The following is a 16365-nucleotide window of genomic DNA, read 5'->3' as shown; positions in this document are numbered from 1 at the left end:
TAAAACGTGAGAGCTGATTGAGGCCGAGGTTTTGCATTTGTAACCAGCTCCAGGCCAAAGCGTTGGTCTGTGGATCACATTTTGAATGGCACACCACTGAAACATCAGCCATGGTTATTTCCTGAAGGTAAAATTATGGGAGATTTTCACTTTGTGCATTTCACCTTTGTGCATTGTTTGAATTTAATTTCTTGCAAAGAGCTATATTGGGAGAGAAGAGTAAAGAATTTAAAAATCTTTCATCAGAATTTGTCTTACTTCTATCTCTCTCTGCTCTGTAGGCTTAGCCTTTAAAATAGCAAAATTTCCAAGAGTATATCAAAACAAAACTCATTTATTGATCATATGCATCCCCATGCCACCCAGCTTATTGTGGATATAAATATTAAAGAGAAATGTTTTTTAAAAGTGGTGTTAGAGGGCACCTGAATAGGACTCATATTAGCTGGAATTTTTTTTCAGTGGAAAGCATCAGAATCCTAAGTAAAACAGGCTTAAGGAACCAAAGGAAATTTTCAAGAAATCCAAAGGAAATGATATTAATAGTTTCAGTCACGGCTGAATCTAAGTCTTCATCAAATGACATCCTTAGAAGTTGGTCTCTTACTCTCTCTAAGCTCCCCTTTCCTCTGCAATGGCTTTGCCTCCATGTAGTCCCTCTTTTCCTAGGGTGGCCACCAGAAGCAAGAGGTTCTATTTCACCAGATTAGCAGCCACAGCAAGATGAGAACTCCTCTTAGCAGCAAGTCCCATCAATGACTTCTGCTGGCGTGAACTCCTCTCTGGACCAATCTCCCCATCAATCTCTGACTAGCTCAGCTTTGCCACAGTTACATTTCTGAAGAAGCCTAAGGGTGGTACAACCCCACCCAAAAAAACTGAGAGGAAGGGATGATTCCCCAGAGGAGAACTAAAATGTTGATGTAAGAACAAGGCAAATAGATACAAAAGTGAGAGATGATGTTATATTACTGTGCAGATCTTGCAGCACAGTATTCTCCTTTTACTTATTTGGAAACCAGAGTAAATCACAATAGTAAACAGTAGACCCAAGATTTCCTATTTCTACCCCTTTGCTGTAGAAACCTCTCTACTGTGTTACCTCTTCTTCTTGGAAACTAGAAATGAATTGAATATGAAGCCTCTATAATACATGCTTACCACTGAAATGTCTTCTTAAACACTGTATTTCAGATATAAAACTTAGAGGAGCTGTAATTGCACATCGATCATCTTTGACTTTCCTACACTGACTGCTCATAGTAAGTAAGAAAACCACATTCCTTCTGTAATAGTAATTCTTGCTCCTCCTTTCCTCCTTGGGCAAACAAGTTAAAGCTTGACTAAGTGTAGCTGCTGGTCTACTTGGAAAAAGTTTGAGTCCTAACCAAGTGATTCCATGAGTGAGGTGGATGCTCTGTGGATGGAGGGGCTCACAGAAGTTTCTGATCTTCTTTTGTGGTATATTTTATCTCAGGAACTTGATTAATAGTCTAGACTTGGTCCTCCCTTTGGGCGGGCTTGCTGTCCTCTCAATTTTCCCAGGCACAGCATTATCCTTATGGACAGGTACAGGCATGCATCAGAAATCTGGAGGCTCGCCCAAAAAGTATGTCTGCTGTTTGTAAAGGAGCAATGTAGTAATTACTTATGACTAATGCAGTGGCAGCTCTTCCATGAGAAATTAAAACTGAAAAAGAAGGCTTTCCTCTGCTTGAAGGAAGGGTATTGGGTGAGCAAATTCTTGCCCTGGGAACTCTCTCTTCTCTTTTCCCCCAAACTCTACCCCTTTATCCCCAGACATCCTTTCTTAAGCACCCTACTCTGGCACTCAGCAAGCCATAGGAATTAGGAAGAATTGGCTGGAAGTAAATAGTCTGCTTGCTCATAGCAATTGCAAGTTTTCTTCTGACGATTCTGGTTCCAGGGGAGGGAGCTGAAAATTAAATCCTGAAGCCTGCCCCATTTGGAGAGCAGCAGCCTGGCTTCTGGTGGCCACAGCAGCAGGTAGGAAACAAATGATTGTTCTTACTTTTTGTTTTTTGTAAATCATGATTTGAAGGCAAATTTCATGTTAAGTATCAATATATTTGGCACAGAATCAACAAAGGATTTAAATAATATGATTTCTGTCCATCAATCATCCCAGACTAATGAGAGGACTGATTTCTTTTTTGGGGAGGGGTTGGCTTGGGTTGACCGATATAATAGTTGAAGTCTGTACCAGGAAGAAATTCATGCCTTGATGAATTAGACAGTCTCTGCATTCTCTGGATTTTCCCTTGTAGTGTGCGTGTTTGCATACATAAGTGTCCCATACTCCAGACAAACACTCACAAAAGCATAGATGATGATCTGGCCAGAAGACAGGCCCCCTCTGATGCATTGTTTTGTTCTAAATTTTTCAAGAGCCCATCAATGGACTTCTTGTAAAACACCACCATACATTTTTTAAAAAGGAAGTTATTTGAGACACCAATGTTAAATAAGTGTCAGTTACATTTATATCAGTTACACCCTCACTCTTTGGGTTGCAAAAAAAGACTTTTATATATTTTGGGGTCATGTACTTCTGTATAAGGGATATAACTTAGTAAAACTAGACAAAAGACCATAGAGGGAATATGATGAGCTGTTACAGAGTTTGTCATAACCAGATTCCGAATGTTGTAAAGATGAAATATGAGGTGTACATGATAGAATGAAGGAATAAAGGGAATATGGAAAAGAACAAAATGGAGTTCTATGAGAATTTTCAGGTCTATATTTTTCAAAGAAACAAAGTTTGAGAGTCAGCAACCAGAGAATCGATTCTCAGAGAAAATATCTGTGAATTGTGTTATGTTATTTTTTTAAATGACCATATATTGAGGTTGCTTGTTGTTTGCCATTTTATGTGTATGTTTGTATGTGTGTGTGAGAGAGAGAAGGCACTTTCCTGATACATGGAGTTACAGATCAGTGCTGGGATTTTTTTTTTTTTTAGTATTAATTTATTTTATTTGTCTGTACTGGATCTTAAGTTATAGCACTTAGGATCGTCCAGCTTTGTTGCAGCATGTGAATTCTTAGTTACAGCGCATGGGATCTAGTTCCCTGACCAGAAAGTGAACCCGGCCTGCTGCATTGGGAGTGTGGAGTATTAGGCAGTGGGTCACGAGGCAAGTTCAGACGCAGGGCTATTTTTCAATGAACTTCAGTAAACACTTATTATGTAAACATTAATTAGTACCTCTGTATTCTGGGCATTGTCCTAGGCCCTGGACTATATATATATATATATACATACACACACATATATACATATATTTATATATATATATATATATATCATGCTGCATTTCCTCTTCAGTAATCTTTTGTGTGTGTGTGTGTGTGTGTACTCAGTCATTCAGTCATGTCCGATTCTTTGAGACCCCATGGACTGTAGCCCACCAGGCTCCTCTGTCCATGGGATTATCCTGGCAAGATCACTGGAGTGAGTTGCCATTTCCTGCTCCAGAGGATCTTCCTGATCCAAGCATCAAACCCATGTCTCCTGCATTGCAGGCAGAGTCTACCATGAGACAGGAAGCCCTCAGTAATCTTTATGGAGTTGTCTTTTTGTTGGTAACACCTAAGACAAAAGTCTTTCAGCCCTGGGATTTCTTTGGAAGGAATGATGCTAAAGCTGAAACTCCAGTACTTTGGCCACCTCATGTGAAGAGTTGACTCATTGGAAAAGACTCTGATGCTGGGAGGGATTGGGGGCAGGAGGAGAAGGGGACGACAGAGGATGAGATGGCTGGATGGCATCACTGACTCGATGGACGTGAGTCTGAGTGAACTCCGGGAGTTGGTGATGGACAGGGAGGACTGGTGTGCTGTGATTCATGGGGTCACAAGAGTAGGGCACGACTGAGCGACTGAACTGAACTGAAGACAAAAGTCAGAAACCTTTACTTTACTTTCCTCTTATTTGTGTTATCAAAAGAAAGAGAACTCCAGAGATTTAGTGCAATTACTGGAACACAGCTTCTAAAGTGGCCTGGTTATCAAAACTACTGTGTACTGATCTGCTAGAAAAGCATATCTTGTCTTCCAGTTGGAAATGACAACTTGAAACCAAACAGTGCCTCCCAGCTTCAGTAAAATCCAGGGCTCTGATGCCGAGGACTAGCAGAGCTCTGCTGTCTGATTTGGGTCCTGTTGTGGGTCTCGAGTTCCCTGGCTGAGAGTGAGGCACTGGTCCTTGACAGGATGTTTGGCCCCAAGGTGGAGGCGATGCTGTCTCTGCACTGTTTTTTCCCCCAAACCCTGTGGGAGTGAGAGAGGTGGGGAGGGGGGTGGACAGAACTCCTGGCCCAGTGGAGGGGTCTTCTCCAGATGTCTCCCAGGGGACCTCCTTCTTCATTGTATATCATGTGTGAATGGCCCGTGTGTGTGTGTGTGTGTGTGTGTGTGTGTGTGTTAGTCATTCAGTTGTGTCTGACTCTTTGTGACCCCATGGACTGTAGCCCACCAGGGTCCCCTGTCCATGGAATTCTCCAGGCAAGAATACTGGAGTGGGTTGCCATTCCCTTCTCCAGGGATTGAACCTAGGTCTCCCACATTGTGGGCAGACTCTTTACCATCTGAGCCACTAGGGAAGCCCATGAATGGCCCCTGAGCCCTCAGCCAGCATGACTGAATCTCCTTGAAGACCAGCCCTGATGCCTCTTCTGCCCTGAGAAGCTAACTTCTAAGCTGGCCGAGACAGACTTGGGAACTAGGCTGATAGATGTGGATGCTGCACATCTGCGCGATGTGCAGATCATTACATCACATAATGATCTGCACAATCATTACAGGCATACTCCCTTCCTCTTCACTTCTCCCCTACAGCTGCCACTTTTTGTGGTTGACATCAATAATACCTAATTCCTCACTCTGGAAAATGTCTGAGTCGGTCATGACAAAGCCAAGGGCAGAATCAGCAACAACAACAGAACAAAAATAATAATAGCACCTACCGTGTGTGAGCACTGGCTGTGTGCCAGCCACTGTGCTAAACACTTTACATACATGATCTCATTTATTCTTTACAACCATCTATGAAGTAGGGAATGCTGGGATCCCCATGATATAGACAAGGAAACTGAGGCTTAGCCATTTACCTGTTGTTGGGAGATTTACATCTGAGTGCCAGATTCTAAAACATTCAACCACAGCTGTGATGTGAATGATGATCAAGTTTATAAACACTTAAGCATTAACTAAGAAAAGATAGAAAAACAGACCTGTGAAGAGGGTGCTGGGGCAGGTGGCCCTCTGGCTCCCTTGGCTTCCCTGCTCTTCCGTGATGCCTCTGGAAAGGTCTTCGAGAGACCACCAGGGAGACCAAAGGGCTCGTTCGGCTGCCTGTGGCTTCTCTCTGCAAGTGGCCTCTCATCCCTTCCTTTGAGGTCTGGCAGCTGACATTTATCTTGGTCTTTGTTTACAAACAGGGGTCATGCATCCTGTTCTTTCTTTGCTATTTGGGGCTGACTTTAATTCCAAAGAAGCATATGTTTTACTTCCACTGTGCTGGTGTTTTTGGAGACAGACTCCAGCCCTAAGAGGAGTCTGAGAGAGTCTATAACCTCTTCTTTCCCTTTCTGAGGGAGTCTATAACCTCTTCTTTCCCTTTCCTTGACTTTCAGCTCATATATTCCCCAGAAGCTACCTGGAAGCTGGAGGAGTTGTCCGATAAGGATGGTTTCTGTTTCACCAACTACCACTGTTAGTACCGTTGGAAATTCCTCTGAGGAAGAGATTGTGGTCTCTAGTCTGTTTACCCGTGGGCTCCACAATTCACAAGTCATGGCACAGGCTCATTTCTGGGGAATACTCTCACATCTTGAACGCTTTCTGTTTTCAACCTGTAGGCAAACTGTTCTGTCTCCCAAGACTAAGGATGCCAGGGAAGGGCTCAAATCAGACACCTGTGCAGTTTCAGGCCTCCACAAAGAAAACATTTGATGGCCCTTTGGTTAACTAGAGCAGCACAGCAAGACCTCATCCCCTTAGACTTACAAACTATTTTTATTGTGTGACTTGGTAATGAACTAGTAAAGGATCACTTTTTTTTGAGATTTGGCCTTAACTTGCTTGTTTCCAGTTTCAAAGGGTTCCCTTTGTCTTTCATTTTATTAGGAGAGATTGAAAGGGTTGCAGATTTGAGGTAACAAAAAGGAAGGGAGCTAATATTAATTGAGCACCTACTATGTGCTGAGTATTCTACTAACCTCTGACATATGCTGAGCTTCTCTGGTGGTAAAGAATCTGCTTGCAATTCAGGAGACCCAGTTTCAATTCCTGTGTCCAGAAGATCCCCTGGAGAAGGGAATGACAACAGAACCAGGCAAGGTAGAAAGGCCCATTTTCAGTTGAAGAAACTTAGGGTCAAAAAGAGTTAAGTTAGTAAGTCTGGTGGGGGTGTAATACAAACATAAGGCAGAATGCAAAGCCCAGGTTGCTTCCTTTATTCCGCACTGCCTCTACCTGGATTCAAAACCCCTTCCCAGTGGACAGGATGGACTCAGATTGTTGATCTCATCTAGTCTTCTGAGACTTAAGTATGTGACACCTATTGGATGAACAAGGAAACCAAGACTCAGAGGGTGTTGCTTGGGTTAATGGAAACCAGCTTTTATTAAGATTTGATGGTTTCCTACTCATCTCAAAGATGAATGACTTCCTGAGGAAATAGTCTTCACATGAAAAGGTTCAACAGCCAAGATCCTAATCAACTGTAATCTATTTGTATCACCTTTGATTTTCCAGACCTTGATCTTAGCAATGTGCCTTTACTTACATATGCCCTACTTTCTGTTTCTAGCATAGTTTTCTTCCATAGACACAGGTCAGTGCCAGTGAAATGACAGGCTTGACACTTATGCTGATATAGTTTTCTGTCCTGTTTCGCAGGCCAATTTCATGTTATTGAGGATTTGAGATGGTTCAAAGATCACTTTTTTTTAATTTGTCATTGTTATTGTTGTATTTGGAGGTTATGTTTTCCAAAGAGGACATTAGTGAATGAAATAATATGACAAATATTTATAACAAATCGCTGAAAAGATTGCTTTCCTCAGAAACCTTACATTGTCATCAGCAACAAACACAGGGACTTGTTTCCTCACAGTTCCATGTTGGCCTGCTTTTTACTGAGCTGAAATCATTTATAGTTCTCCTCTGCAAAAATTTTGGGAGTTCTAATGTTGGAGGGTCTCTCTTCCCATCACTGAGGCCTCTACCTGAGGACCCCGCTGAGTCAGCTAACTGCCTCAATTGCCTTCAGCCAATCTTGGAAGGAAAGTTATGACCAACCTAGATAGCATATTCAAAAGCAGAGACATTACTTTGCCAACAAAGGTCCGTCTAGTTAAGGCTATGGTTTCTCCAGTGGTCATGTATGGATGTGAGAGTTGGACTGTGAAGAAAGCTGAACGCCGAAGAATTGATGCTTTTGAACTGTGGTGTTGGAGAAGACTCTTGAGAGTCCCTTGGACTGCAAGGAGATCCAACCAGTCCATCCTAAAGGAGATCAGTCCTGGGTTTTCATTGGAAGGACTGATGCTGAAGCTAAGACTCCAATACTTTGGCTACCTTATGCAAAGATTTGACTCATTGGAAAAGACCCTGATTCTGGGACGGATTGGGGGCAGGAGGAGAAGGGGACGACAGAGCATGAGATGGCTGGATGGCATCACCAACTTGATGGACATGAGTTTAGGTGATGGACAGAGAGGCCTGGCGTGCTTCGATTCATGGGGTCGCAAAGAGTTGGACATGACTGAGTGACTGAGCGACTGAACTGAACTGACTGAACTGAATCTTGAAGACCTGAAATGCCATGTTCTGTGGCCTGATGAAATTGGAGAGGGGGATAACAGGTGAGGGATAAGTTGAAAAGTAAAGAGAAATGGGTAAAACTCATGATAAATAAGTAGGTCAGAGGAGAAATAGAGGATATGGGAAAACTAGCCTCTTGGAGATTCTTGAAATGAAGATTAGGATATGAAGTACATTTATTTGTTTCCTAATTTATGTTGTAGTCAGCCTCCTGGTGGCTCCTGATGATCCCTGTCCCCTGACATTAGCACCCTAGTGGTCCCTTCCCACATTCCATCAGGGTTGGTCTGTGTTACCAATAGCGTACAGGAGAGGTGATGATAAAACATACTGTGGTTTCCATTTTGATGACTTTCTCCCTCTCCTGGTTCGCTAAATCTGGGGGAAATCAGCTGTCATGTTGTGAGTAGCACTTTGGAGAGGCCCATGTGTTGCAGAACTGGTAGTAACAGCATCACAAGCACAGTAGAATCCAAGTGACACCTCTGCCAGAAAGCCTGTCCCATCTGCTCCACTCTATTCCTTGTTAGACCATGGATAGATATTAGTTATCTGTTGCTGTAGAACAAATCACCCCACAGTAATGGCTGAAAACAGCAATGATTCATTGTTTATCAGGTTTTTTTATTATTATTTATTAATTCTTTGTCTAGCTGAGTTGTTCTTACTATGGTTTTTCCTGGATCTATTCATTTGATTGCAGTCAGATGCAGATTTAAGATGGTGACACCCTCACATCTGGGGCCTAAAATAGCAAGGGATGGAACAGCTGGGGTGGCCTTTCCTTTTGAGCTTTATAAGAGTGTGGTATTCTCAAAGTACCAAGAAGACAAGAATAGAAGCTGTAAGGCCTCTTAAGGTCTAGGTTTGGGGATATTGCACAATACCACTTTACCACATTCAACTGGACAAAACAAGTAAAAACACCGGCCTAGATTCAAAGGGTGTGAGGAATAAACTCTACCTCTTAATTAGAAAATTTTAAATAATGTGTGGTCAATTGTAATCCATCAAGTTCATCCCATGGTCACAATTATTTAAATTCCTCCCATAGGAAAAATACACTGCCCTCCTAAGACCCCTGAGATCTCATCCAGTGACCCCATTAGACTCAAAGGCCATGATCTTGTCATCTGAATCTGGTACAGATACAGATAGGGTTTCTCGTGGATAGCTCCTCTGCAATCAGAAATTAAGGTTAGTATTACAGCCTAACAAGTCCTATGTATTTCCTCTAAATTCTGCCTGTAAATTGAACCATACACCCAACATAAAGTGTTGAAACAGGGGCATGGTAACCCCAATAGATATTCCCATTCAAAAATAACACAATAGGAGACAATAGCAGTAATTGTTCCATAGAATAGCAATTCTGAAATCTATATGGGTACATATTATCAGGTTTTCCAACTCAAGCAGGCAAGCTTTCTTGATAAGGGTCTAGGTCTTCTCTGGATTCAGTCCTTTGGTTCTTGGCTCCATCTTCTGAGATGTCATTTCTTTTTTAATACAAATGGCCTATAATTGCAGCTAAGCAGCTTTCTCAGCCTGCATACTGATTGTAGAAAGTTGGGTGGTCTAGAAGTCTCCTATCATTTTAGATAATTACTTGAATCTGACAGGATTCCTTTAAAAACATTACGGATTTTCTATGTACCTCATTATTGTTCATTTCATTAAATAAAATCTATACCTAAGATACTTCTTGGGACAGGTCTTTTTCTACACTAGTGCTGTCTAATAGAAATATAATGTAAGCTACCAATATGAACCACATACGTATTTTTTAAAGTTCTAAGAGCCACACTTTAATAATGAAACAAATGGAAGTAATTTTAGTAATACATTTTATTTAACTGAATATATCCAAAATATTACCACTTCAATGTTGTAATCAATGTAATGAATTATTAATAAGGTATTTCCCTTTTTTCCTACTATTTTTTGAAATTCAGTGTATATTTTACATGTAAAGTACCTCTCCATTTGGATTAGCTGCACTTCAAGTATGCATGCAGGCTATGTGTGGCTAGTGGCTACTGCACTGGGCAGCCCAGCTCCAGATTACTCAGAGCTATTTTGAGATTAGGCATCTATTTATCTTAGAAGTGCTTTTGTCTAGTTGAAAAGATCTACTCAAAGTCTTTTAAAGGTCATAATAAAGGGTCTTACAGCCACAGTCTCGAGTAATCTTTACTCTGAGACCATTTCTCATGTTGAGAATCCTTTGCCATCTGGAGAGGATGGAAATGAGGAACTGTTTTATTTCTAAACCCAGCAAGTTCCAGGTCCTCCCAATTTCCTCTAAATTCTTCTTTTAAACTCAGTGGTTCCTTCTTTAACTCATCCTTCTCTCTTTGCGTACCTTTTAAAGCAAAGTTAAAAAAAAAAAATCTATTGGTACTTCCAGCATTAAGCCTGAAAATTTCTTTAGCTCAGATCCACAAATTTATTAGATATGTGTTTTTTGCCTTACAAATGACTATAGATTATAGTTTTGAAGATTGTTTCAGCAACTCAGGTGGCCCATTTTCAGCCTCCAAAAAGAAATTCCTAACTGCCCTTTCAGCCTCTGCTAACTCTCTAGTCCCAAAGCCAGTGGCTCATGTTTTTAAGTTTCTGTTATGGAATCACTGTACTCACTAATTTCTGTTTTAGTTATTCTTTGCAGAGTAACAAATAACCCTAAAACTTGGTGACAACAATAATTTATTGTTTCTCATGATTTTGTGAGTTGACTGGCTCTTTTAATTGCTGGTGTTACCTGGGCTTCTTCAAGTTAACTACCTTCAGCTGGAAAACCAGCGAAGGGTGGGGATCAACACAGCCTCTTTCTCCCTGTGCTCTTGCATCCTTAAGGAGGCTAGACTTTGTGACATGGAGGTGGCAGCATTCTAAAGGTACAAGATTTAATGTATAAGCATTTACCAAATTTCTACTAATCTACATTTCTCGGTCCCATTGGCCAGAGTAAGCATGTGACCAAGTCCAGAGTCAATATGGGAGGAGTTACACAAGAGCAAGGGTCCTGGGAGGAATGTTTAGTTGAAGAATAGCTAATGTAAATCTCTTATAGGTATCTTATGGATTATGTGAGAGGATTTATACATAAAGCACTTTTTAGCATAGTACTACTGCTCTAAATCTGTCCAAATACCCACAGGCAGACACTGGAATTTGGTTCCAAAGTTGCTCTTGTTTCATATTTGGAAAGATCCATCCATGTTCTTGTCACAGCCTAACAAAGATCAAGGGTGGAGCAGAGGGAACAGATTATGTCTAATATCAGACACTGTGCAAAAGACATCCACTGTGTTCTCTCATTTAATCCTCAAAGCAGCCCATTTTACAGATGAAGAAATAAGGCACAGAGAAACTAGTTAATGGCCCAAGGTCACACAGAAAAAAAGCCTGGTCCTGGGCCCAAGCAGCCTGGCTCTGGGGGCTGTGCTTGTCATCTCTTGTGATCAGTATTGCACAGCTGTGTACACACAGGGACAGCAGGAGAAACAACGAAAATGCAGGAAAACAAGGCCTGGGGTGCAGAAGGAATCAGGCAGCATCCCAGTCTGTATATTTTCCCCCAGTGTTTGGCCCTTTGGGTTTTCTGTAGAAACTCTTCTTCTAGAACCCTGACTTTTCTTTGGCCATCAGCTTTCCCATTCAGGACAAATAGATAGGGAGGGATTTTTTTTTTTCCCCCCTAGTTGATCTTATTTGATTCTCGTATCTGAACTGAGCTTGTTAAGTTGAAAATCTTCTGATATATTATTATAATAATGGCTTGGTAGCCCTGAATGGTGGCCAGAGTGTGCCGTGTCTCAGAAGAACTTGGCAGGGCTCACTGTCACCCCAGTGGAGAACACACAGATCCCAGCAGAAAACAGCCACTCTGGTTCTGCTGCTGCTGTTTCAAGATTAATGACATGCGAAAGCACCAAGTTTGCACTGTGAGAAAGCAGCAGCAGCTCACATTCACAACTGTGTCTTTTAAAATCTACCCAAATGTTGCTGGTGTTGCACTTTAAAGGGTTATGGCAGTTACACATTTGGGGAAATAATGTGGAAATGTTAAAGAAATAAACAGTCTTCCCAGGTGGCACTAGTGGTAAAGAACCTGCCTACCGATGCAGGAGATAAAAGAGACAAGAGTTAGACCTTGGGTTGGGAAGATTTCCTGGAGTAGGGAATGGCAACCTACTCCAGAATTCTTGCCTGGAGAATCCCATGGACAGAGGAACCTGGCGGGCTACAGTCCACAAGGTCGCAAAGAGTCAGACATGACTGAAGCGACTTAGCAGGCACAGGTGAAAGTACTATAATGGAGTGTGTATAGAGAAAAGCTTTGAAGGAATCGAGATCTGTGCTACTCAACTACTTCTGGAGTAGTTTTTGTTTATGTGAACACTGAAGGGCCTGGGTAATTCAGTTAACAGAGAAAGAAGGTTTATGAAGGTAAAGCAGCATGGAAGCCATGGAAGATGCTGTGTTTACACAGATAGGTGTGAGTCACTCACCTTCCGTGCCCTGAACTTGGAAGCCCATACAGTGAGCAGAGAAGCAAGCTGTTTTGAAGTTAATTTCTATTGCTAGTGTCAACAGTCTCAAAAGTGTTGCCTTACATTACAAAGCTCTTTTGATCTTTGATACTGCCGGGATTTTTGCCATGAATACTTAAAGGAGCCTTGCCGGCTTCTCAGGGTGGCCTGTCATTAAGGAAACTGGTGCCCCAGGGAGTTTCCCTCTTCCTCCTTCATAGAGAAATCATTTCCTCTGCCTGGGAACTCTAACCATTTGGACTTAGAATTGTGTTATGGACTGAATAAAAGATTGGAATCTCTCTGTGTCCTGTTCCCTCTTGCCTTGCCTCCTCCTTTGAGGTATTTAGTGAAAGAAAGCGTTAGTGTTCAGTCATGTCCAACTCTGCGATCCCATGGACTGTAGCCCACCAGGCTCCTCTGTCCATGGAGTTCTCCAGGCAAGAATACTGGAGCAGATTGTCATTTCCTCCTCCAGGGGATCTTCCCGACCCAGGGACTGAACCTGGGTCTCCCACATTTCAGGCAGATTCTTTACGGTGTATCTTGTGTAGGCTCAGCACTGGATGGGAGCCGTTTGTTCCCACGTTCTGCGTTGTTGCTTCGCTGCGTAAGTGCATGGGATATGTTCTCTGTGCCATCCCCCTACACCTCAGATGCCTAATTTATTTAAGAAACCTTTCATTTTTTGACTTGCGGTTAATGACATCCATATATTTGTAACAGGGAAAGCCATTCAGTAATACAAATCGTGGAGCAAAATATTGTTTTTCAGATACATGCTTTCTAGTTAAGTCCTTACTACTGAAATCATAGAGGCGTTGCTTGTTCGTTCATCAGTTTTGGTGAGTGGGGTGCGTCCACTGCAGACTCATTTCCTGATGTGCACGGAATGATGTCCACTGAAGCAGTGGGTGTGGTTGGCAGTCCCTGTCTGATTCCCTGGGCACAGCCAGGGCTGCTTTTCCAGATGCAGTAGGCATCCCTGATTTGATGCAACAGACAAAGAGGGTTTGAAGGGAGCCAGGGAGAAAAATAGACAGGATTAAAGGTAAAAAAGAGTGATTTCTAGTCGAGTCAGAGTAAGGTTTTCTGGGTCTGAAGACAAGCTAGAATGTCAGCTGCTGAAAAATGAAGCTGAGAGCTGACACACATCTCCATCCCTGAAGACTCTCTGAGGCAATTTTAGTTTTTCTAGATAAATATATATTAAAACGCTGAAGATGAGAACCTACTGTATAGCACAGGGAAATCTACTAAATGCTTTGTGGTGACAAAGAGGGGATATGTGTATACATACAGCTGATTGACTTTGTTGTACAGCAGAAACAAATACAACATTGTAAAGCGACTGAACTCCAATTAAAAAAAAAAAAAGATGCTGAAGAGAACAAAGTAGGCTAAAATGACCCAGATTTGTTTTACTGTGTCTCTACTTAAATTTAGACAGCCACTCCCTGTCCTTTTAATTGAGCGGTTCAAACCATAACTGAGAAGACGCCCAGCTGATGGCACCAGGATGCACCCCCTGTTCCTCTTCAGGTCCCGGGGCTTAAACCTGACTCCTGGAAGTAAGTCTCTGGCTGCAAAGCTCTGTCTTAAGGCAAACTAAAGTTATAAATGCTTTCTTCAGAGGCTGGCAGTGCTTTGAATTTTGGATCTCTAACAGCGGAGCAGAGCTCCCAACACAGGGCAGGCTTGGATGGTGGTTTGTTGACATGACCTGGCAGAGCTCAGAAAGGCTTTGGTCCCCCAGATCTCTCCCACCCAGTTGCCACACCACTAAGAAGTCATTTCTTTGTGTTAACAAATACCTTTTAAACAAAGGCTTACTGTTTGTAACATAAGAGAAAAAGCTTTTTTTTTCCCCCAGTTTTTATATGAATTGGCTACATTTGATCTACTCTTTCCTGGTAATGAGCTGGACACCTCTGAGAGAAAGAAAAGGGGCTCACCAGCTGAGGACAAGGACAAAGCAGTCATCTGGCTGTCTAGCCTGTGTGAGGGTGTAGGGACCCCTTAGGGAAGGGCTCCTGGCAATCAGTGTGTGGATTCTGTGTGCCCCTAATCCCCTTGCCTGTATCCATGGCCACAGCAGCTCTCCAGGGTCCCAAATCTATATTTACACTTTCCCTTTGGCTGTATCTATCCAAAGTCAAATGGTCATTTAAGTATAGCATATTCAAAATGGAATCCATCTTTTCTTCCCTTTTTTTTTTTTTTTTTTGCCAAAGTTCATACCTTCTCTTCTGTTCCAGTTCTTCCTGAACTTCTCCCCTGCTTCTCCAACTCAGCTACCAGTCTTGGAAATTGTATGTCACCATTCCTCTGCTTCCTGCCTGGCTGCTCTGATCTCTTTCCAGCTCGCAGCATCTTCACACAGACCATTTCAGCAGTCTTTTTATTGGTCTTCCTGCTTCAGCTGCTCGCTCCCACTTCCTTTCCTCCTTCACACCACTGCCAAAATGAACTTTGTAAACACGCATTTGATCACTGCTGTCCTCCAAAACCCTTCCTTAAGCTTTGTCATCGCTATAGATAATCTAAACTCCACTGTACAGCACAGAGAGCTCATATAAGCCTGGCCATCCCGCCTCCCGGTCACCCTGGAACCCAGGCCTCAGTGACTTTGCTAATACTCTTTCCTCTGCATCAGACGACCTTTTCCTACCCATCTTGCTGTCACCATTTCATCAAATCTAAGGTAACTATCTCCTCCTCCCTGAAGCTGTCATTCCTCCAAGCCGTCCCTCCGCCCCCAAAACACTTGAGATGGTGCTGCTCCCGAAGCATTGACATTCAGCACAGTCAGGGCCCACACACTGGAAGTGCTCCGCTGATGCTCATCATTGATGAAGGAGATGCTAATAGAGAAAGAACTCCAAGAGATGACAGAGGAGAAGAGGAAACACTGAACACTGAGTTCAAACAGCAAATAAGATCTATCATTTAAAACCATCAGACTAAAAAAGATGAAAAAGATTCATAATGCTGAGTGTCCAGGGCAGGGGAAGGGGAGGAAAATGAGTGGCTTCATTGATTTTTGGAAGGATGGAATATTAGTAGAGCTTTGCTTGTGATAGAAAAATTTTGAAAGGATGCATCAGTACCTTTAAAAAGATAAGCAGATTTGACCCAACAATTCTACATTGCAGAATTCATCTTAAGAGAATGACCTGATAAGGATTCAGTGATGTTTATATAAAGACCCTTGTTTCCATCAGCAATAATCTGGTGATAACTGAAATCATCTAACTACAGGCAATTGATTAAATAGATCACAGCACATTTTTATCCTGGGTTATTAAACAGCTGTTAAAAATAATAATATAGTTCTATACTTATGAATGTGGAAGGATAATATTTGTGATAAATTATAGGGTAAAAAAATTTGGTTACAAAAATATATGCATCCTATCATCTCCCATCAAAATATAGTATAAAAAATCATGAGGAACGTGTGCTATCAGGCCAACCATGCTTGTTTCCATTTGATGGTGTTCTTTACATTTTTCTGTATTTTCTGAATTTTTTGAAATGATCAGGGATGAGTTGTGTACACACAGACACAGAGGCTATTCCATTAGCGGAAAGAGCAGAGAAAGACAAAAGCAGCAGTCTAGCCTGCTTCACTTGCCCACCGGTTCCCAGCTTCACGAACAGCCTCAAGGCATCCTGGCTGGTGGACATTTAAGGCAGCAGAGAGGCAAATGTGTCGCATACCCTTTCTGTTGATATCCAAGCTAGCCAAGAATCCACATGAGAGTATCTGGAAGACACTGGGGACTAAATCAGTGGGTGACCCTGAATAATTCATGGCCATAGACCTTTTCCAAGTTCTACCATAGGGGAAAAGTCACTTTTTAAAGTCTCACTATCAGGAACCCTAATCTGAGCTAAAAGTTAGCAAGGAAGTTGGCAGTAGCCTCAGAAGCCGATGGCCTTGGTCCCCTTCCCTCCTCCTTTCCCCACC

General features: G+C 42.2%; 1 protein-coding gene across 3 annotated transcripts in view; it reads left to right on the top strand.

Annotated features, from left to right (window-relative positions):
- The first annotated feature begins 1652 nt into the window (after positions 1 to 1652).
- Positions 1653 to 16365, top strand: part of FRMD6 (FERM domain containing 6) — a 267317-nt gene continuing 252604 nt past the window's right edge. For 2 of the 3 annotated variants that reach the window (XM_086321534.1, XM_086321531.1), the window contains exon 1: positions 1868 to 2007. The gene's annotated coding sequence lies outside the window, so the exon portion shown is untranslated. Of the gene's footprint in view, positions 2008 to 16365 lie in introns of all 3 variants that reach the window. The other variant, XM_086321532.1, reaches the window with a different exon arrangement.

Source organism: Bos grunniens, chromosome 10 (genome assembly GCF_055505025.1).
Source record: "Bos grunniens cultivar Pamir isolate PY7600 chromosome 10, Bosgru_T2T1.0, whole genome shotgun sequence".
Lineage (NCBI taxonomy): Eukaryota > Metazoa > Chordata > Mammalia > Artiodactyla > Bovidae > Bos > Bos grunniens.
Note: the sequence above shows the minus strand (reverse complement) of the source record. Positions and strands in the feature narration are given on the sequence as shown.